Consider the following 22,988-nt stretch of genomic DNA (forward strand, 5'->3'; position numbering starts at 1 on the left):
CATTCAGCAATGTTTTTAACCAAATTAAACAGCTCATCAACATTACTTTTCTCACTTAGTTTCTTTTGAGTTCGATGTTAAATACTTCTCACATAAAGACTGAATTAATTTTTTTACCTCTATTGGTGATTTTGGAAGTGAGTGTACAATTTTTTTTATGGTGAGTGTACAATTTTTTTTATGGCTTTACCAAGACTCTGCAGGAATTTGTATAGGGAATTTAAATTATTTGTATGTGAAGAGATTGGTAGAATTTGATTTTTTCTTTGTTTACACAATCTCTGCACAACAGCGTTTGCACTTCTGAGTTTTTTAAGTCCAACTTTTGTCGCGGAAGCTTTCTTCTCTGCCTTTCTTTCTCTGTTTTTTTTCTTCATCATATCATGGGGATCTTGGTCTTTTTCAACATTTTATCTGTCTTTCAACAGCTGTTTTAGCCATTAGGTTAATTGAAAAAAAAATAATTCCCTAGTTTTTGACTAAGCTTCTCAAGGACTCGTTTTGTCATTCCATCGCCGAAGATGTGTCATTCCGTCACGCTAATTATTGGAAGTTAATAATCAAATGCATAGAATTTTACAATTTCTCATTGATTCTTATGCCACATCTGCTTTATATTCCAAAATATACACATTTTCATTCAAAAACGCAGTTGCTATTTTAAAAAATATACTAAAACATGTAACGGAATGACACAAAAAAAAGTTACTTTTATTTAATATATTAAACTTAAAATGACTTAAAGGCTGTGTTTTAAATGTTTAAATTTTGTACTATATGCATATTTTTATCAAAATATTGCAAAAGAAAGATACATTTCTTTTATTTTATAAGTATTTCTCAAGAAAACAATTTGAGCACAAATGTGAAGAATTCACTTGTCAGCCATGTGATTACTTTAGAATGCTGCCAGATTCAAAAAAACTTAAAATTATCAAAAATTAAACAGTAATATGTCGACTTTGGCTATTTTTGAACATATTTTTAAAATTAAAATATGCAATTCATAAAAAAAAAATTTCACTTAAAAGTTGACACTTTCGTGGAATTGCCCATAATCTTATCATCAGCTCACACGATCATATCCGCAAAAAGGAGTGCTTTCTAATATTGTATCAATATCAATATGGCCAAAGCGAAATATGTCAATACAATAGTGTGAGGAGCACTCAAAAAAATTTTTACAAAAAATTTACAACAAATAAAATAGAACACAATAAGTAAAAGTATCACGCAAAAACAAAAGATAAAGAAAAAACAGAATAAAACATGAAACGAAATCCATAAAGCGAGTTTCGAATTCAAATGAATTTACATGAACGGGAAATTTTTTAGGAATGATTTAAAATATTTTCGTAACAAGATTGCCAGATTGCAAAAAAGGAAAACAAAAGCGCAAATTTAGGTAAAAGCGTAAACAAAGGGGTTTTGCATTAAAGTGCGTTCTTGCTGCATTACTGAAGTGCGCTTGATTTGTTAGTTACCAAGGATGGGCCCGAAAATGGATGTGAGCAAGGTAATATTATACTGGATAACTTATAGAAGTTGACAGTAAATAATTTTTGAAAATTAACATTTATTTAAGAAAAAAAAATTAATAGAAAAGAGAAAGAAACTTGAATTGCCTGTTTTACACATAATTTTAGCCACGGATTTGCCCGAAATAGATTTGCACATGGTAAAAATTACATAAATTAACAAAGAAATTTTTTAGTAAATTTATTTACTATAATATACAATTAACTAAATGATTTTATATAGAATTTAATTACTAAAGTTTGGTATTCATTGTTTTTTTTAATCAAATTTTGAAAGAGTTGGTCTATTTTTTTTTTCTTTTTTGAATAAATAAATATTGCTACATATTCTTTTAATTCTATTCATTTCATTAAAAATGCTATTTAAATAGATGTTCCTGGAAACATACGGATTAAAAGTAATTAGTTTATTTATATTAAAATTAAAATAATTTCTTTTATCGTATAAATCAACAAATTTCGAAATCGTTTACATCAGTTTTCTTCTTTTATAATACCCAAATCCCAAAAATTGAAATTAATCATCACGATTACGAAACAAGATTAATTCCGCGGAGTAAATAGTATTTAATAAAATAGTATAATAATGAAACTTAAAGATAATTAAATCATCAATAAATCAAAAACAAATTCAATATTAAGAGTATAATTTTTTACATAATAATGAAAAAATAAGTTAGCTAACAGAGATGAATATTTCGATCCTTCTGGTATTCCATCAATTTAAAGAAAAATATACTTTCCATTGTAAAAATAATCATTGAAAAGACAAAAATTAATTAGAATTTCTCAGTAATCGAAATCGCAATAAAGGATATTTTTAAAATCATAGTAATAATTCAAAAGGACATCTTTTAGTTAGTTTAGAAGGGGAAATGCTATTGAAATGATCCTGGAAATCAAAAGTCGCAATAGAATTAATTTATTATGCTTACCTAGTTAGGTAAGTATTAGATCCACATGTGATTGTTCTAAATTTTATAGGAATTTTATGAAATTTAGGACTGATAATTAAGCAAGGAAATTGTATATTGCTAATTTTAATTTTTAACCTCTTACAAAAAGGTAAAATTCTTTTAACGACTCTGTCATTATTTAAATTACCAAGTTTAAAATTTTTACTATTTTTTAACTACGTATTTAAAATGTATTCCTTATTTATTAACTCCGCATTTGCGCTTTTGGTTTTATATTTTGCAATCTGTCAATCTTGTTACGACAATATTTTAAAATATTTGAAAATTTCCCGTTCATGTAAATTTATTTGAATTCGCTATTCTCTTTATGGATTTCGCTTCATGTTTAATTCTGTTTCTTCTTTATATTTTATTTTCTGTTTTTAAGTGATATTTTCACTTAATGTATTCGATTTTATTTGTTGTAAATTTTTTGTAAAACTTTTTTTGAGTGTTTCCCCACACTATCGTATTGATATAATTTTTTTTTTTTGGCTACATTGATGCAATATTTAAAAGCATTCTTCTTGACGGATATAATCGTGTGAGCTGATGAAAAGATTATATCTTTTATTTTCCAGATTTTTATCAATTTTCACCCTTTCTTTCGAATTTTTTTTCCGGTTTCTTATTNTTTTTAATGTCAAGAATCAGAATGCGTGAAAGAAAGCTGATTTATTTAGGACGTTTTTCTTCTCATTTTGTAACTTAAACCATCGTCCATAATAATTATTAAAGAAATTTTAAAATATGTTGACATTCAAATTGCATCTCAGAATGTAAAAATTCATTCATTTAATTTAAAAGATATTTAATGTTAAAAAAATATTTAAATGTTTAAAAGATATTTAATGTTCTGTAATTCCCATTTATCTGAAATATCATTTCTTTCCCAAACTCAAATACTTTACATTTAAAGTTTAGTACGCTAAGTTTCATACTGATTTTCATAAAGTTGTATACTTTTGTAAATTAATATTAAAATACTAATTTACAGGATTTAATTACAGGATTTAATCTAATTTGAATCAAATTTTTTGTAGGCAAGATTCTAAGAAATTAATTGCGCAAAAAACTAAGGGAAACCAGGAAATAGCTTTAAAATGTGGCATTCACTTACACCCAAATAGGATTTATGAAGTTTGCTTAGTAAAAATTAAAACTCTTATAACTTCTAAACTCATTTAGTTCATTGTAAAACAGCACGAAGGATCCAATACTGTCTATCTAACAATTTCGAACGCTTAAATGGGTGTTAATACAGAACTTTAATTGAAATCCATAAAAACTTTTATGACTTTTGAACTTTAAATTCAATCCACCAAATATTTAGGAATTTATATTTCACTTACCTAAGTAATGGTTTCTGACACGTAAATATATATAAATCATGACTTGTATATTTTTTATACTCAATACTTACCAAGTCCATAGTATCTTTTGAACTATTTATCCAATATATTTGGTTGTGGTGTTTTTGAATTAACAAATTAATGGGATAGAATATCTCACTTGACTAAATAACTGTGCATAAACGTCACTTTCGATTCCCCTTATACTCCTCAGTAAATTCAAGATGGCGGCTAGCGTTCACCTCGAGAAAAGGGTCAAACTCTAGGTTTTCATCATATTGGGAACAAAGTTCAACTTTTTAAAAAGAATTTCAAGCTTTCCTATTTATTGTTAAATATTAATTATTAGGTCTATTTATCCGTGTCGAAAAAAAGTTCTATGCAGAATTACTGACAACCTTAAACCTTTACCAATATTAAAAACTTTTAATTTCGGATACATACATTGTCAGAAATTTCTCGGACAGATTGTTAAATAACAATTTATTTAATTTTCACTTTACCATATTCCAACAAAACCCAAATAACCGCTAATAAGAGGATAATCAAACTGTTAACTGTGAGAAAAACTGTTTAGTAACTGCTTTCACCTAATACGGTTAAAAAAATCAGAATTTCATCGCACCAACTAAGCTCATCTAACGAAACCCCTGCATCTGGGTACATATTATAGACGAGAAAGAAAATGTGTGTATTTCATGACCAACAGAATGGGGGTTCTAGTCCCAGCGTTGACAACACCATATTTCCTCCATTCTTTTTTAATACATGAAAGGCTTCAGTACTTCCCAATTTGAGACCCTGGTCAGTTTGAAAACGAAACTCTCATTCATGAATGGATGGCAAGCTGCTTAACTCGAAAAAGTCTATCATTTCTCATCTCTTACGGTAGATGAATCAATCGCAAACACTAATTAAACCACTTTCCCCGGTTCATTTGATAAAACATAACTCAACCACAACCTAACTCCAATGCCTATTACCTAACGAAAAGCCTAGCTCTAATGTCCAGTTAAATTTATTTTTAACGGTTGCTAATTGTGAACGGTTAAAAAATATTGTACTTTTATATTCATGTTTTTTGAACTATACTAGTTGTAAACGGTTTCAAAACCGTAAAGGTTAGAAACGTTCTTTACCGTAAACTTTACGGTTATTTGGATGGGCAGACTTCTGTCAGTTATTTTACAGTAATTTTAGTATGAAAAATGTTAACAGTTTAGTTGAAAATTCAGTTTTTGCCAATTTTAATATATGACGCTCTAATTAGTTTATTTTCAACTAATTACGTTTCAATTTCTACAAATTTTTAATTCCAAATTAAAGCAAAGCTTGCCTTCATTATTTTTAACGAAGTAAAAGAATATACCAAACTTTATCCATCAATAAACGGCTATTAATGGTATACGCTTTAGACATTATTACTAAATTCCATCTCAGAGAAGGAAGTTTTGTAAGAGCATCTGATGTATTAACTTGTCAATTTGATTCCTTCCGTCCATTAGTTTTGAATTATCGATTCCTTTCTTCTTTTTTTTTTCCTAACTTCAGTCGGTGAAGATGATTCTTTAAAAATGAAATTCTTCCTTATCTACATAGCAATCCCCTCATCGATTCTCTGACGGCGATTGTTGCCATCGAGAAAAATAGTTGTTTTCCATTACATTGTTGGAATGTTTCTTTTCCAATTTCTTTATGAATGCGATTGAAGATATTGAAAGGGAATGTAAGGAGTTTTTTCTTATTTTATTTTAAACAATTTAAAAGTCAACCTTTGACAAATAAATAAATATGTATAGACACAGTATTATGATTTTAATCTCTATCAACAAACAAGTTCAAGGATTTCAACTTTTTATCTCGTGCTTTTAATTTAAATCTCGCTTACATTTTGAAAGACTTTATATATACGAACATTTCAATTTACATTTTCATGATAAATATTTTTAAACTAACAGCTGAATGCTATTCAACTCATTAACTCTTGGTGCAAAATAATTTTAAGCTGGTTTGAACAGGTAGACCTGTAATATCCACCTGAGAAACAGTTCGTGTTAGTTAACAATGAGCTCTGATGGTAACGTCTCATGCATGCACGATCATGAAACGTCTTATGCTTGTACTTTTTTTATTGCAACCTCTACACAAGTGCAGAAAAGAGTAGTGACGTAGATTTTAAGTCGAATTACGTTTAGCAGTCAATCGAGTTGCCATACCGCATTTGAACATGCGCATCCCAAATTATGCACTAAAGTGTTGCCGTCGGTACAACGTCCTAAGTTACGGATATGTGTGCAAATTACTAATTTTTAGCAGCGGATATCTGTGCAAATTACTAATTTTATTTAGCTCTCTCAAGCAATTAATGAGCTTCAATCTCAAAGGCAAACCTTTTTTACCAGCACAATACACTACTTTTCAGTTGCTGCTAAAAAATTAGTTATGTACAAACTGTCCTACTATTCCTTTGTTTGATTTACGATTTAAGCTTTATGTTCTTTACTTGAAATTCTATACTTGAACTTGTTCCTTTCTTCTCCACACTTGATCCGTATTTCTTCTTTGTTCGAATATCTATGCAATTTACGATTTAACCTTGATGTTCTTTTCTGCTTCTTTCTCATTTGCGATTTAAGCTTTATGCTCCGTTTACGCATAATCTAAGCTTTATGTTTGTTTTTTTCTATTTCTTTTTAACTTACAATTTAAGCCTTGTGTTCGATTTTTGTATGATTTAAGCTTTATGTTCTTTGCAAATATCCATGAAATTTAAAATATAAGCCTACCGTTCTTTTCTTGAAATTCTGTACTTCAATTTCTTCTATACTTCTCTATACTTGTTCTATATTTGTTATTTGCTTGAATATCCATGCAATTTACGGTTTATGCTTTATGTTCTGTTTATGGATGATTTAAGCTTTGTGTTCTTTTCTGTTTCTCCTTAATTTTTAATTTGAGTTTGATGTTTTATTTGTGTATGAGTTAAGCTTTGTGTTCTTTACTATCATCTTTGAAATTTACGATTTAAGCTTTATATTCTTATCTTGAAGTTCGTTTCTTGAACTTGTTCCATAATTGTAATACACTTCTATATATCTGTTCTATACTTTTTCTTCTTTTTAACATCTATGTAAATTTAATTTAATTATAGAAATTATTTAATCTCGGGTGCAATAATTTTTTAATAGATTAGGCAAATAGAACAGAGAAATAAATCACATTCATGCCCGAAGCGGGATTCGAACTCGGGATAATCATGATATGAAACGAATTTCATTACCACAATAGAGATCGGTTGGCTTATTTCGAGATTCTAGTTTCGATCGTTTAGTCTTTATTCTAGTTTCGTTATTCTTGTAAACAATTGGGACAGGATAGCCTGGTTAGTAGGGAGTTGAGTCCACGATCAAGAGGTATGAGTTCAATCCCCTCCCGCCGGAGACTCGCAATGTTGTAAATTGTGACTAGCTCACGTTAAATCCGTCTGGTCACAAAGTCCTCCAAATTCCTATAACAAATACCTCTGGGGATACTGTATTGGAGAATGATCTTTCTCTGGTGCAGGTCAAAATTACGATCTCTGGATGAATGAATGGATGTATGAATAAATCCTCCCTTTAAAACGGGCTGTGACGTGTGTGTGGCTGAAGTCGTATTCCTGGCCATAGGTGGCACCACTAGAAAAGGAAACGCATTCTCTACTTTAAATTCGCTCAGCTTCACCAAGCGGCTTAAAGGTATTTGGCAAGTGGCATTAGAAGCAACAAAAACATTAATCAGTCTCTCACAATACACTGCGATGGGGTTCCGAGTTGAAATATTTTCGTCAAATATTTGAGAGTTCCCGTTTCGGCACACATCACGTGATTGCGTGATGAAATGATTGTCCACAATTCTGAAATACAGCTCAAGAACTGCTGGATCGTCAAAAATGAGAGTTTAATTCTGAGAGTGTAACCTAATCTTACGTAAGAGTTTAAAGATACTTTAATGCTAGAATATATACCATAGTACCATAAAATAAACACTGGCTGCAAATATACTTCATTTTATTGATTAAAACTTGTGACTGCAAAATTTATTTTATTTTAGTTTTCCAAGTTTTAAGAGACACTAAAAAGGTAGCTTAACACCCGTTGCTCTTGTGTGATGCATCAACTTACCATAGAAGTCGTATTTTTTTAAGTATGATATCCTAAACATAACGAGAAGTGAAGAAATAAGTAGAAAATAAAAACATTTTTTCGTTTCTTAATTAAATGAAAACATTCATCAGTTAACTGCTTTGAATGGAAATTTTTATCTTTCATGTGAATTTAAGCGATATAACTTTTTATGGCATTTCATTTTATATTAGTCCGTAAAAAACACAAGTGCTTAGGACATAAAAAGGAACTCAACTACAAATAAAAGAAAAATATATATTTTTTTTACCTCGAAGCACAAGGATAAAAAAACTGGAAACATTAAGTATCATCATAAAATTTTAATATTTTCTTTTTCCCTTCAACTTAAATAAACCTTTAATATTATTCTTATGTTAGATGAAATAATATTCAAATTAAACACCTTAATAATTTATGCCTCATGTTAAATACATCTGTAACATTATTTTTGCTGTGTCTAGTGAGGCCATTTTTTAATTGTCAGAAAAAAATTACTTTTTTGAAACTAATTTAAATTTGCTTTTATATTCTCTAAAAGAACTAACGTTGTTGGATTTTTAAAGACTACGTTGTAAAAAGCTCAAGCTGAATAATTTCATTCAAAAATATTTTATGAGCAAATTAAATTTTTTATTCATGATCAAGTTAATGTAGAAGTGATAAATACCAGTGTCTCCTATTCTCGGACCAAAGAATAAAAAGTTTGGCTATAAATTACTCCAAATGGATGCAATAAGCAGAAACTTTGTTAAAAACTAAAGTATGTGGCACATCAATTTTAAACGATTAGTCTCACTTTTAATTGATTTTAAGAAGAACTGTTCATCTTTTTTTATACTTAGCCTGTTGCTTTATAACATAAAGTATAATTTCGAGCACTAAAATTGAATTTTCTCGTTCAAATATTTAATGATGTAATGATTCTTAATCTGTAAAAAATTGTACGATCGACAATTTAAAGTTTTTTTTTCAAAAAAAAAAAATTTACTGTTTGGAAATAATATAGGTAATAATTTCCATAAAATCCAAACAGATCGAAATGTACTGATAGAGGTTTCAGAATAATTGATATAGACATATTTCTGGGAAATCATCATTGAAATATATCTGAGACGTTTCTGGAAGTTATAGCGCCTATTAACTGTTACAAAAGTTACTTATAATTCTATTAATATTGTTATATATAGTATAATTACTGAATTTATCGATTCTGCTGTTTCAATTCTCATTATTTAGTTCATCTCTTCTGTAGTGAACTATAGAGAATTATAGTGAGCTTCAGCTATTAATATTTACATAATTTTATATAAATAATAATAATAGTGGGACATATAACTATAGTATTTATATAACTCTCTTTCATATATAACACTCCCCTTTACTATTTTTTAACCATTAGCTCTCCCTTATTTCAAACACCTAAACCTTGGTTATATATTACGTAACTAAATATTATAATATTTAAAATATTTAAATATTTAACCAATAGGGTGGGGAATTCCGGGCAAGGTGGCAACAGCTTGCACATTTCAGCCAGGATTATTTTACCGGTTACTCCATTTTTTTTTAATTAATACCACGACTTAAAAAAAAGCACATTAATCCCACTAATATTACCCAGTATTCCCAACTTCGGTCTTTTTTCCTGAATTATTCATAAATGAAAAATTCATAGCCAACATTATGCCTTAAAAACTATATCTCCGGGTCAGCCTGCAATCGAAGAGCTAATCGTGACAGTGCTAGTTCCTGAATAAGTATTGCAATAATGTTATATAACATTAATTGGAATGGAGACCTGTTACTACTCGCAATATTTGGAATGTGTTACATTCTGAACTGCCACGGTAGAATTTTGTAAATTGACTGATAAATTTGATAGATATTCAATATTTTATCACATATACCAAATTTCCTGTTGGTTATTCAAAATCAACGAATATATCACATTAACACATGTTCTTTGACTTTAAGGAAGAACAGCCTCAAATGTGAAATAGAAAACAAAATGATTTTTTATTGATTTTCAAGATGAGGACAAGTTTCAAAGAATGATTCACACAGTTAAATACGTCCATTTTTCAAAATGGTATAAAAATCTCACTTCAACCGATTAGAGAGTTAACCCTTTAACGAATATACGAAAAATATTTTTTGTATTAGATTAATCTATAATATTCAACATGATTTTAATTTTAAACTAAAATGTCGCCAAATAATATTTTTCTAGAATTTTTTTTAATTTTTAATTTAACCAGATAAAAGTATTGAAGTAAATTGGGTCTAACTATTTTAATCTATATAAAATTTACTCCAAAAACAACACTTCTTCAATGTAAGAAAAAAAATAAATAGATAAAAATTCGATTCGAACTTATACTGTAAAGCCAACTTCTGACGACGATGTTTAGAAAGAAAACGAAAACGGAAAAGCAAAGAATGAAGAAGGCATTTAAGTTGAAAAAGTAAGAAAAATTGCTGTGATAAAAAATTCAAAACTCGGACAAATATTGCCTCAGTCAACTTCCACGTCAAAGTATAACATAACGGAAGCACATTAAAGGAACAGAAAGAGCGAAGAAAACATTCCAAGAAAAGAAACAGACGATATAAAATTCTGATGCGAGTAATGTCTTGGGGCTCTGTCTGTAGCACTGCAAGCGATTTCTCCGGAACAGAAAGGTAAATTTAAGCGATGGCAATCGACAGAATGACGGGATATTGGATTTGTCCGCTTTCCAGTCAATATTTCTTGTCGCCAAATAATGTTAAGAGCAATTCTTCCTTTTATTTTTAAACAAGGCCATTTCAATTGTTGATGAAATGTGTCGGTATTTTATCATTACAAGAAAAACCGAACATTATAATAAAAGACTATCGATTGAAAATTAAAATCAGAATATTTTTAGGAAAGGTTAGGTAGATTCATTTATCGCATTTTAAAAAACTTGTAATGTTTAGTTATTTCGTATAATACATTTTCAAATTGTTACAAGCACTAGAAACTACGAGAAAAGTACCGACTACAGTAGTTTCACTACTTACTGACACGAATAATTTATTTCACAAGTTTTCATATAAATTAAGTACAAAGCGTGAAGAAGCGCTTATTAAAATGTAATGTTAGAACCAAAAAAGAGGAGAAATAAATCATTTTCTGTCTAGTCCATTTCACGAATTATAAATTATTATTATTTTTTTTTACTTTCACCGTATAAGATAATTTGGCAGATTTTCCTTTTCCCACTTTTAAGAAATCTTTTACTCAATACAAATATCAAAAACTCCTGCACAAACTAGTCTTCAACATAAATCAAATCTACAGAAAGTTGAAAATTCGAAATTTTGCCTCTCTTTTCAAGACATAGGATTATTACGAAGCAATTTGTAAAATAAGAACTATATCTTACTCTTAAAGATGGTAATGACATAACTTTAATTTACCCAAGGGAAAGTTATTTTCTTTGTCTTGCATCATTTATTCCCCAATAATGTGCTTATTCAATTACTCAAGTGAAACAATTTTCTCTCGAAAAGCTCTTAGAGTAGCAAATATTTTTCTATTTTGTATCAACAAAATGTTTTACACTTTATTTAATTGCTGAGTTGTATGACATGAATTGTAATGTTATTTTCAAATATAGACGAAGAAGTAATTAGTAACGCTTATGTTCATTTCTTTCATTAATGTTGATGCCTTCATCTTTTATAAATTTATTACAATTGGTTTTCAACTATTAGAAGCTTTTATGAAATCTATCATTTTTAACGATGCCTTTTGTTCGTTATTTCGCATGTTCAAAATATTATATTCAAAATATTATATTTAAAATATTATATTTAAAATATTATATTTAAAATATTACTTTTAAAATATTATATTTAAAATATTATGTTTAAAATTTATTTTTAAATATTTAAATTAATGTCATATATGAAATTTAAATATTTTACAGAGATAACAAAAAAATTGATAACTCGAAAAAAGTTTTTTAAGAAAAACATTTCAAAAATTAATAAGTAAGCTATGAAATAGTGAAATTAATTTTGATCGATCCGTAATTAGTTTCCATAAAGAACCAAATAAAGAGATTTTTTTTTAAGGTGACTTCAAAAATTCAGTATGCCTGACGAATACAATAAACGAAAAATCCTTTTCTAATACAGAATATTTTTTTCTAAAAAACAAAATGATGTTTGATCATTTAAATATCATCACCTTCATTTAAGAATGTTAAATAATTACCGAAGAAACAAAAACGTATCACTAATAGCTCAAAGCCTTCTTTTTCAATATTTCAAACAAAATTTATGCTTCTATAAATATTTTTATATTTCCTTCATTTGAACCTAATGACAAATGTATTTCAAATGTAGACATTTTCATTTTTAAGCGCAGATGCATAGCTTCCTACATAGCCTGATATTCAACAACCTTCTGTTCCATTAACCTAATGAAACTTTTCTTTGGAACAACTATTCTTATTCAACTAATCACACCGAAACCGATAGTTGGTTCCATCGACTTGTAATTATGTAACTCTAATACGGAATTGATGTCTTTGAGCACGTACGGAACAAAATGAAATCTATGGAGATTACATAATACAAAAATTACGGTACAGCAAATTGCCCTGAATGTGAGACATGGGATTTATTCAACATAGGATAAAACTTCTTCAGCGGTGGTATAGGATCCTGATGAGGCATGAGATTTATTCAACATAAAAGAAATATATGAATAATAAGATTGAACTTTTCTAGAAGAAGTAATTCTCTTTTTAAGTTATTAGTTACTACATTTTTAATTAATCAATTGAAGTGATCTGAAGTGATTGTAATATTCGTATTAAGCTTTACTATTGAGACAGTGGCAACTTTGTCGATGTTTCATGAAATATACCTTTTTTGTGTTTTTTTTCTATAATTGTTTGATTATTTTAGTTAAGAATATCTATTTTATCAAGAAGAATCTGAGATTACGATAAAGTGAGTAGCACTAAAAATATTTTGAATGAGATAGCTTACTTTTATTTTATGTCTAATTAGTTAACATCTATCTTTGATAAAACGTTAAATTAATAATAAATATTTCAATAAAAATGTCAGATGTGGGATTTATTTAACATAGAACAACAATAAAATTAAACTTTTCAAATTGCTGTCAAGGAACTTTTTGAGATATAGGATTTATTCGACATGAAAATATATGTATATGAGTAATCAGGTTAAGCTTTTTCGGCTGTAGTAATACACTTTTAAAGTGTTAATAATAAGTTTTTTCATAAAAATGCGAGATGTTGGATTTATATAACATAGAAAGAAAATTTATTATTAAGAAAATCGAAAAAGATAGCTTATCAAGCAGTAACCATTATGGAATTCTTCAAATTGTTAATGATTATAATGATTAGTTTTTAATAAATGTTCCAATAAAAATGTGAGATATAGAATTTATTTAACAGAGAAAAAATATCTAAATAATAAGATAGAATTCATCAGGATCATTTTAAGATGTTTAATAAATACTTCGATAAAAAGTGAAAATTTCATTTATTCAACATAGATAAAATATACAAGTTATAAGAATGAACTCTCCATTCTTTAGCATTACAGAAATTTTTTAATAAGTTATAAATAAATGGTTCAAAGAAACTTTAAACTGCTGATAAAAACAGTACCAGTAATTACCAATAAGGAATTATGACCAGTTTGTATTATTGTATATGTTAAATTTTCAATATTTTTTAAATAATATCTACTGCAAAAATTAAAATTACAAACAAATACAATTCTTACAATAGTCCATAGTTCCTTTTTTAAAGACAGATTTTAATCGATTTCGTCGAAAACTTTTATTACCGGAAAAAAAAGGATTTTTTTCTTTCAATTTTTCAATCCTATTTAACACAACGAGGAACAGTTCCCTAATAAAGAAAAATACAGATGGTCCAGCTATTTAGAAAATTGAATAAAATTTAATGATATTTTAAGAATTTTATAAATTAAATAATCAGCTTAACTTGTTCTCACCTCATTATTTTAATTGGTTTCGAGGGGGAAAACATATAATAATAGAATATAAATGTTTGCAGCAATTGAAAACTATTATGTTATCCTCTATAAAACCGAACAAACACTTTTTTAACTAAACTTGAGAAAACTATTGTGTTACTTTAATTAAATTAGGCATGATATCCTATATTACTAGCTTTGTTTGATAACATATGTTAAAAACTTAACATAACTAATCAAAGACATCATGAAAAGAAAATGATGACTTACTAATAATTCAATTTTCTTAAATCTCTCTATTCTAAAAAAAAGTTTTTGCAGTTAATTTTGNGCAGGGGCGGAGCCCTCTAGTTATACAAATAATTGAACCAGTTGTAAAACTGTAAAGGTCTATACAATTTTAAAAGAAATTTTTAATACTTCTAAAAAATTACAGAATACCTTGCCAATATTAACAATTCAATCGCTTCTTAAAGTTAGGAGTTCATTTGTTAATTTTTGAGGTAAAATTTGCGAATCAGAAGATTTTTTGACTGAATTCTCAATCTGTAAAATCTGTAGTGTGCAGCGACTTGGGAATTGAAAAACTCTAAAAATTGTGTGAATGATTACTTTTATTCAAGTTGATACCGAATACCCATTTCAAAGAGTGTAGTTAAATATTCACAACAATAATTGATAAAATTTACATCCATTTGCATATCGTTGGTTAAGAAGATTGGGGTTTTTTTTTTTCAGAGCTCCGTAAACTTGTCAAATAAATAGTGTATATTTAATTTATTTAACTAAATTCTTGTGTGAAATGATGGTAGGAGATGTTTTAAAAGTATAACAAATGATTTCGGACCATTATTAAAAGTTTAAAGGTGAATAATTCTGCAACTTCTAGTTAGTGACACTATTGTGGCTAAGAGGGGGGTGGTTTGTTTACATGAAGTGAAAGACGAGTTTTTGTCAGATTTAATTGACGAATTGATCATAGCCTATTTAATACCAAGTTAGTTCCAATCCTTCTCACTGATTAAATAAATAAAAAATTTCGATTGTGGTCGATTCTATACTTTCAATCTTCTTTTAGGATTGATTTGATAAACTACTCATATCAACAGTTATAAAAATACATGTATGTTTTTAGATGTATGCTTACACATGCGTAAATCTGTCAACTGGGAACTTGCACTTCAAGAAGAAGAAAACAACAAATGCAAACACACGTGACCTATGACGTCAGCGCCAACTGATCGTTTATAAACAAAATGGAGTGTTAAAGTGGATCTAAGTTTCCCTACATAACTTAAAATGTGAATGAACGTATAGTTAATTAAATATAGTGCCGTATCGCCCATCAAATGTGTTGAAATAGAATTCTCTCTTGACTACGTCCTTTATTTAACTTAGATCTATTATTTGTTTATGTATTTTATTATAACAGCTATATATTTCTGTTCTGTGCACCTAGAAATGCATAACCTTGTTTATGTTTCACGTGACTTCGTGCCTGTCTTTGTGTTAAATAAGAAATATATTGCGAAGGAATTGAAATCCTTGTGAAAGAAAATAGAACGTGTCATTTAAGGAAATTTATACTTGGGGGGGCTGGGCTTTCTCGAAATAGAATGGAAAGAACAGTTGTTAACTTAAACAAATACTGCGTTTCAACAAAAATCAAAATACATATACCCGCACTACGTCATTAGCAGGTATCCCATGTTATAAAATAATTTTATATTATTTAACTTCTATTCACTTCAATTTTGTTCGAATTCATATTAATATTCTGTCTGTTCTGTGCGTATGTTTGATTAGCAAACTAGTTTTATTTTAAGAAATAGTGTATACATGCATAATACATTTATGATCCTTGCTTTATACTGTATCCTAAAAGTAACTTTACTGATTCTTAAGTGTATCATTTCTTAATATAATATTTGGTTTAACTGAATAACAAACATAGGGTAACGGCTACATTACACCGTACAAGAACATGTGTTTCAGCAGGGACAGTTCTTTGTTTTGTTTAGTGGAGGAACACTTAGTGAAACACTTAGTGAAACACTACTGTGATGTAATGTAGTTATCACTAATTTTCATACACTAAATGTTTTTTACTGTGTAACTGTTCAAATATTAACCATTCTCTTTTTACTCATTTATTTAAATGCAAAGTACAAGAAATTAATCTAATATGTTGATAACCAAAGTTTCAAATTTTTTGGAAAATCTTTTCTGATGGAAAAAAAATCCCGCGATTTTCATGCAAGCACTACAATTTTTTTCAGCGTGATGCGTTGTTTACTATTAGAAATTCCAGAAACTAGTCAATTGTCTAGCTGAAAACAATACCGAAAAACATTTTTCAATCAAATGTTTAACCTTTCAAACAGTATAACTCATGTATATATGTTACCGTGAATGAACGAAATCAAGAGAATGTCGACTTTCACCGGCGAATGTCAGCAATCACAATATTCACTTTGGTTAATGTCCAAAATATTAGTTATATCCGATTGGATGTTAATTTATTCGTTGATATTATTATATTTATTCGATGTTTTATTATCTGCTGAGGATAGTTTAGGAGAAATATCACTGCACTAAGTAGTGGTTAAATGTATAATGGGCAGTGGCACTTGATCTTAAGAAAACATTGATGTAAGGCATACCGGGAAGTCACACTGAAGCTTGGAAAATATTGATGTAGGACATACCGGGCAAATGAATACCGAACAGTGGCACTTCACTAGACCTAGTATATATTTCGGACATTTACCAAATCGCCTATGTGATAGTCAACATTCACCGTTGGAAGTCAACAACCACCCATTTCCTTCATTCACGGTAACACATATATCTTAACAATATTGTTGATCGATCCAAAGATTCCAAGATCTTGTCCAAGGAAGTGGAAGTGAAATGTTTTCAGATTTTAGTTACACTCTCCAAAAACCAAATTTAATATTTAATGACTTTCATGATAATACGGTTCAAACTAAACCTTGAGGTTTGAACAATACTATGGTGCAATACGCATCAAAATTTCGAACATTTTAGAATTCAAAATAAGTATAATAGTATTTAGTGTTATAATTGTATGAATGCAAGAACGTCCTATATATTTATTATTCATACAATCAATTTATTAGCACGAGATTTAGATTTTTTCATCTTAGTTTTCTTTAGAATATTTTTTATTTAGGTCTTAGTAAAGGAGGAATTTTATTTTAAACAATAAACTTATATTCAATTCAATTCATTTCTGACGCCTGCCGTCTTTAGCTGATAAAATCGTAAAAATGACTGACTCTAGACAAAAGAATTCGTCGAGTTCTGTGATTTGTGAAACATACTAATCGTTTTCCGATATAATTCCCTCTGTCAACCACTTGGGCGCCAAGAAAAACAAATAAAAGTTACAATTCTCGACAAAAAAAGAATTTGTTTTGGAAATTGAATTGCTTCGTTGATTTTTGCGTTTTCAAATCAAATTGATTAAACAAAGGGAAAAAATGTATTTCACGAAGCAAAAGTAATTCATTGCTTAAAAAAAAGAGGCGAAAACGGCGAATAAAAATAATTTTCTGCTTTATGAATACAAAAATAGAAATGTTGAAGAAAATCACTATGCATAAAGCATTAAATGTGAAATTTCGAAAAATATTGTTAGAAAAATTTTTTTTTTTACAATAACTGGTATTTAATCTCTTATTTAACATTAAACATTCACATTTTATTTCACTTTTCACATATATAAATCATTATTTCTCTGATCGAATCATAAAGTAGGTAGACCATGTAAATTTGCGCACCTTTGCTCTGTCCCGAAATTCCTGAGCTTTAACCTCCGTAACCTCCGAGGTTCACAAATGGGCTGATGCGATAAGGCTTTACTATTACATATAAAATACGTTTTTGAACATTTAAACATAATAACTGAACAAAGATTGAAATGAACAACAAAATCAAAACTTCGAACTTTCCCTTATTCACTGCAAAAAAAAGTTTCTCAAAATTGGACGAAAATGTGTCAAAATATAGCTCTAAAAATTATAGTGTCGAACTTGAAAACTCTGTGTATTTATTTATGAGTGAGTATGTCTTTGTATACATAATTGAGCCTTTTGATCATTCCCCTAGGCTCAATAATGAGTACATGGGAATTTCAAATTCGGCCCTATTTGTTTCAGAGCTATTTTGACACATTTTTTCCTCCATGGTGAGAAACCCTTTTTTATAGTACACGAGTAGCAGGCAAACATTGCATCCCAAAAACTTCATATCTTAGTTTTTAGAGATTTTACACCGTGTTGAACCATAATTTTGTCCAAACAACTTTAGTACGGTGCCAAATTTAATTGAAACGCCATGAAATTTTCTTATAACACATAACGGTTTAATTGGAATATAAATATAATTCAGAAATGTAGAACCAGAAAATAGAAATTAAAATATTATATAGTAATATAATATTTGAATAGAAACATCAAACTTTGAAAACTTATTCGGGTCAAAGCAAATTTGCACTATGTTATGATTCGTCACTTCATCGAGATCTCACTGATATATTTCCAGTCTACTTTATTTAAAAAACAATCGAAAAATGCATATATATTCATGAAATTTATACGGACTGTCCATCATAGGGTGGACCAAAAAAGCGTCTAAAATCTTTTAGCGTACACACACAAGTTGAAAACTACCACGGACGATACTATTTAAAAACGATCCATTCTGACAACGAACGATACTTTTCTTAAAGCTTCACCTCCCCCAATGAGCCGCTGCGCCCTCTAGCTACACTTGAACGAAGCGGTTACTTGATGCTAAAGAGTTGAAAAGTTTATACTGTACGTTTTATAACTTCATGTCCTTTTCATATTTTTTTTTCACTTCTGTATCATTATATCACGAAAGGGGATTATAATCAAGGCATAAATAAATAAAATCTGCGTGTAACTGTGTATGTACAGTCCCTGGCCAAATTAATAGACGCACTATAAAAGTTTATGTAAAATTTTAATTATCTGGAGATAGCTGTGCAGCTTACGCGACTGAAACCGGTTTCACTAGTTTACGTTCGTGCATCAATTGGTTAAATTGGACAATATATAAATTCGACGATTGAATAAAGGAAACGATATATTACATAAATATAGAATATATATTTTATCAGGTATTATATTAGTACATTATAATAGCTAGACCCAATTATTAGACACACTGCAGTGTTTTGATAATTGCATGTTTTGCACGAGTTTATAGGCAATACTTTTGTATTTAAACATACATGCAATGGGTCTTTTTACGAGAGATTTTTTATACCATTTGTATCCATTTGTATTTATTTTTAAAGCATTGCATTACTATGTTAACCCACTGATACACGACCGTAAACAAGTGCAAACCGGTTTCAGTCGCGTAAAAATAATAAAACTGTATAGTATCACCCGATAATTAAGATTTTAAATAGAATCTCATAGTGCGTCGATTAATTTGGGCAGGGATTGCCTATAGTTTTAAAGTTGAGTATTTTTTATTTTGACTTATACCACTTATGGAATAAAGAAAGGAAAGCAGAAATTTATGTTAATGCTGTGGAATTGTTTCGGCATTCGTGTTGAAACGGAAAATTTTTTGATGAATGGCAAATCTTTTATTTAAAGTTCTATTATAGATAAAAAAAAGTTTTTCTGTCATATTTTTATTTATTCCCGATTGCTTAATTCTGTCTTATGATAAAGTCTACACTAAACAGAAAAGAGAAATTCTACATTGATAACGTTTTTCCTAATTCATTCTTCCATTAGTTTAAAAGGATTTATGGTGCATGTTATCCAAATAAATGTGTATTTTAATCAACATTTAAATAAATAAACTTAAGAACAAGAAAATTAAAAAATTTATGTTAAAAAGTAATTTGTTTTGGAAAATGTACTTTTGCTTTCATTAGCGCATGACATCCTTAAAAAAGTAATATTTTATGCAAATTAACCAAAACAAACGATTAAAAAGATTTTTGTAATTTTAATTAAAAATAATCAAAGAGATAAAATCACTCATTGAACCATTTGCTAAGCTTCTTACCGCAGCATGGCGCTGAAATCATTTGACTGAGAGGGTTACCATTTTTCCGTGCTTTAAAAAAAGCGTCTCTTTATGACATACTTCGACATTGGAACAAAATCTCGTTATTTCTCTGTGTCAACTACCAACATTAAGAAGCATGCAAAATATTGTAACTCGAAATTTCCAATCTTCTGCTTACAAGCACCAAAAGTTGATTAAAAATGTTTAAAATTGAAAAAAATTTAACAAAATAATTCAATTTGTTGATAGGTTTGAAGTTAACTACTTCTTAACCAAAATATCCGCACAACAAGTTTAGAATTAAAAATTTATATCTTCTACCGCCTCAACAGCTTCGATGATTTGAATACACAGTTAGAATTTTCTCTCTAAAATTACGGTAAAACAACAGAGCTGTCCATCTAATTAACCCTAAAGTCTACAGTTAGGGACATTTCCTTACCTTTAAGCTTTTGAAACCGTTTACAATGAATAGGGTTAAAACACTGTGATGACAGAACTCAACGATTTCGTAACTATTGCATGGTTTCAAAATCATAAAAATGAAATTTAACTGGACATTAGAGTAAAATGATGTTAGCTTTTTGGTCAGGTAATTCGGTTAGGTTGGAATTCGGTTGTGGTAGAGATATGTTTTGTTAAATGCCGCTAAATTAGCTTATTTAGTGGTTTCATCTATCTTGAGAAATTAAAAATGCTAGCGTTTTTTCTGTTCAGCAGCCCTGCGGGGTTTGCCATCTATACGCAAATTCGAGTTTCATATTCCAATAATCTAGGGTCATCAACTCGTGTATTAAAGGAATGGAAGAAATATTGTAGTTTCAACACTGGGATTCAAACTCTCGTTCAGATTGCTCACGAAATTGTCCTTTCGACCACAGCTACAAGGAACTGAATGGCTTTGTAAGTTAAGCCTTGAAGCTTCTCTGATTGTATTAGGTGAAAACGGTCAATAAATAATTTTTATCACAATTAACAGCTTTAATGCAATCTTTTCTATGGTTATTACATTGTTTTGATTGAATATGCTAAAATAAAATTTTTTTTATATTTTATAGCCGTCGTTGAACACAGAACCAATTTCGGGTTTACGACTACAAATGTTCAACTTCGTAGCCTTGTCATTTTGAACCCTATTTAGAAGACAAGGGAAATCCTGGATCAAGTATTGAGAGAAATTTGCCTTCGTGGAGGACTTTTTGGATGGAACTAACCCGCATTTGCGTTACTTGGAGGGGAGAACCACGAAAAACTCCCACGGCTTAGCCTGACGAAAAGGGGACTCTAACCTATGATCTGCCTACCACTGAGGATATTTTTTCCTCAGCACTGTGATCGTTGCAAGCCTGGTGCGCATTCGTATCAACCAGCCATTGCTGGGATTCAAACACGGTTCACCTCATTGGAAGGCGAACGCTCTATCCCCTGAGCCATCACAGCTCTTAAAATAAAAATTGAATAGTTTGTTCTTTAACCATTCTTTCCGAGAAACTTTTAACAGTTAGAATGTGACAGTGGAAAATATCAGTTTAGAATTATAAACCTTTTTTTTTTCATTCTAAAAAAAATAAATTTCAATTTTTATTTTTGTTTTCAGATTTTTCTACATTTATGAAAAATGTTTTTTCATTTCGTAAATTCTGTTATCCAACAACTGAATAGTAGAAGCATCAACAAGCAAATACTCTCATAAGAAGAAATTTATAATATATTTCAGTTTCGTGCCAAATATTTTAAAACATAAGCTCCCCTTGCTGACAACTAAAATATATCTCGCAGTCTGAGACATGCTTTCTTATTCCTTAAAACTTCGCTTAACTGAGAAAAGAAACATTCGACTGCAAATCTATATGTCAGGCTCAAATATCTCAAAGCCTTTTCAGCAAATTTTATTGTGTCGTTACTGAAACTGTGTTCGTATTTATCAGATAATTCAGACTAAAAACCATTTTTCGTTCGCGTAGAACCAGAAATGTTTAATCAAGTTGATTTAGTTTGTTCGTATTTATTTATTATTATAGCCCACACTGCGAAAAAAAATTATATTTATGATTTGGAGACTCTTTTTTTATCTTATAAAAACACAACATGGCCTCCGTACAGTCTCATAAATATTTATATCATGTCATTTTGGAAATTAAACATTTTTTGTTGTCCTTTGAAAAATAACGTTTCTGTGATATTATTTTTTTTAAAAAATGTTTTTGCGATGTTCCGTGAGAAATAATATTTTTGCAATGTTTTTTTTAAAAAAAAATAACGTTTCCAGAATGCATTGAGTAAAAAGTTTCACGAAGTCAAAGATTCAGAGATATTTCTTTCCTCTATAGTGAAAACAAAACATAGTTTCCTTATGTTCACTTAAACATCAATAGCATGTGATTTGAGAAATATATTTTACATCTTTTTCGAAAATTAGACTTTTTGGTGATATTATTCTTTTTAAAAATAAGTTATAGTTTTCGTGTGATCTCTTACACGTTTTTGTTAGGTATTTGTGGAAATTTAAAATTTTTTATTGTTCTTTGAAAAATTACCTTTTTGTGCACATTCTTTAAGAAATATAAGATTTCTGTGACTTTCTTTGAAAAATAACATCAACATAATAAGCAAATAATAACATTGCAATAAGCAAAAGCACACATTAAATATAAATAAAATTTAATCAACAGTTAAAATAAAACAGAATCGCAACAAAATCTAAAATGTAGTAGAAAATACATTTTTTTAATATCAAATCCAAGCGCCATTACAAATTATATGACTGAAAATGTAAGAAAAATATAAGCAGCTAGTGATATTTTGTTCGTTCAATTCTAGGTAAAAATAAAAAAACTTTTACTAGCATATTCTAAAAATATGAAGCCCCTAAGAGCG

The 22,988-nt window shown here is 28.9% G+C and overlaps 1 protein-coding gene across 11 annotated transcripts in view; it reads right to left on the reverse strand.

Moving 5' to 3' along the window:
- LOC107436973 (uncharacterized) overlaps window positions 1-22,988 on the reverse strand; it is a 264,017-nt gene that overhangs the window by 202,586 nt on the left and 38,443 nt on the right. The window lies entirely within an intron of this gene.

Source organism: Parasteatoda tepidariorum, chromosome 10, assembly GCF_043381705.1.
Source record: "Parasteatoda tepidariorum isolate YZ-2023 chromosome 10, CAS_Ptep_4.0, whole genome shotgun sequence".
In the NCBI taxonomy this organism is placed as follows: domain Eukaryota; kingdom Metazoa; phylum Arthropoda; class Arachnida; order Araneae; family Theridiidae; genus Parasteatoda; species Parasteatoda tepidariorum.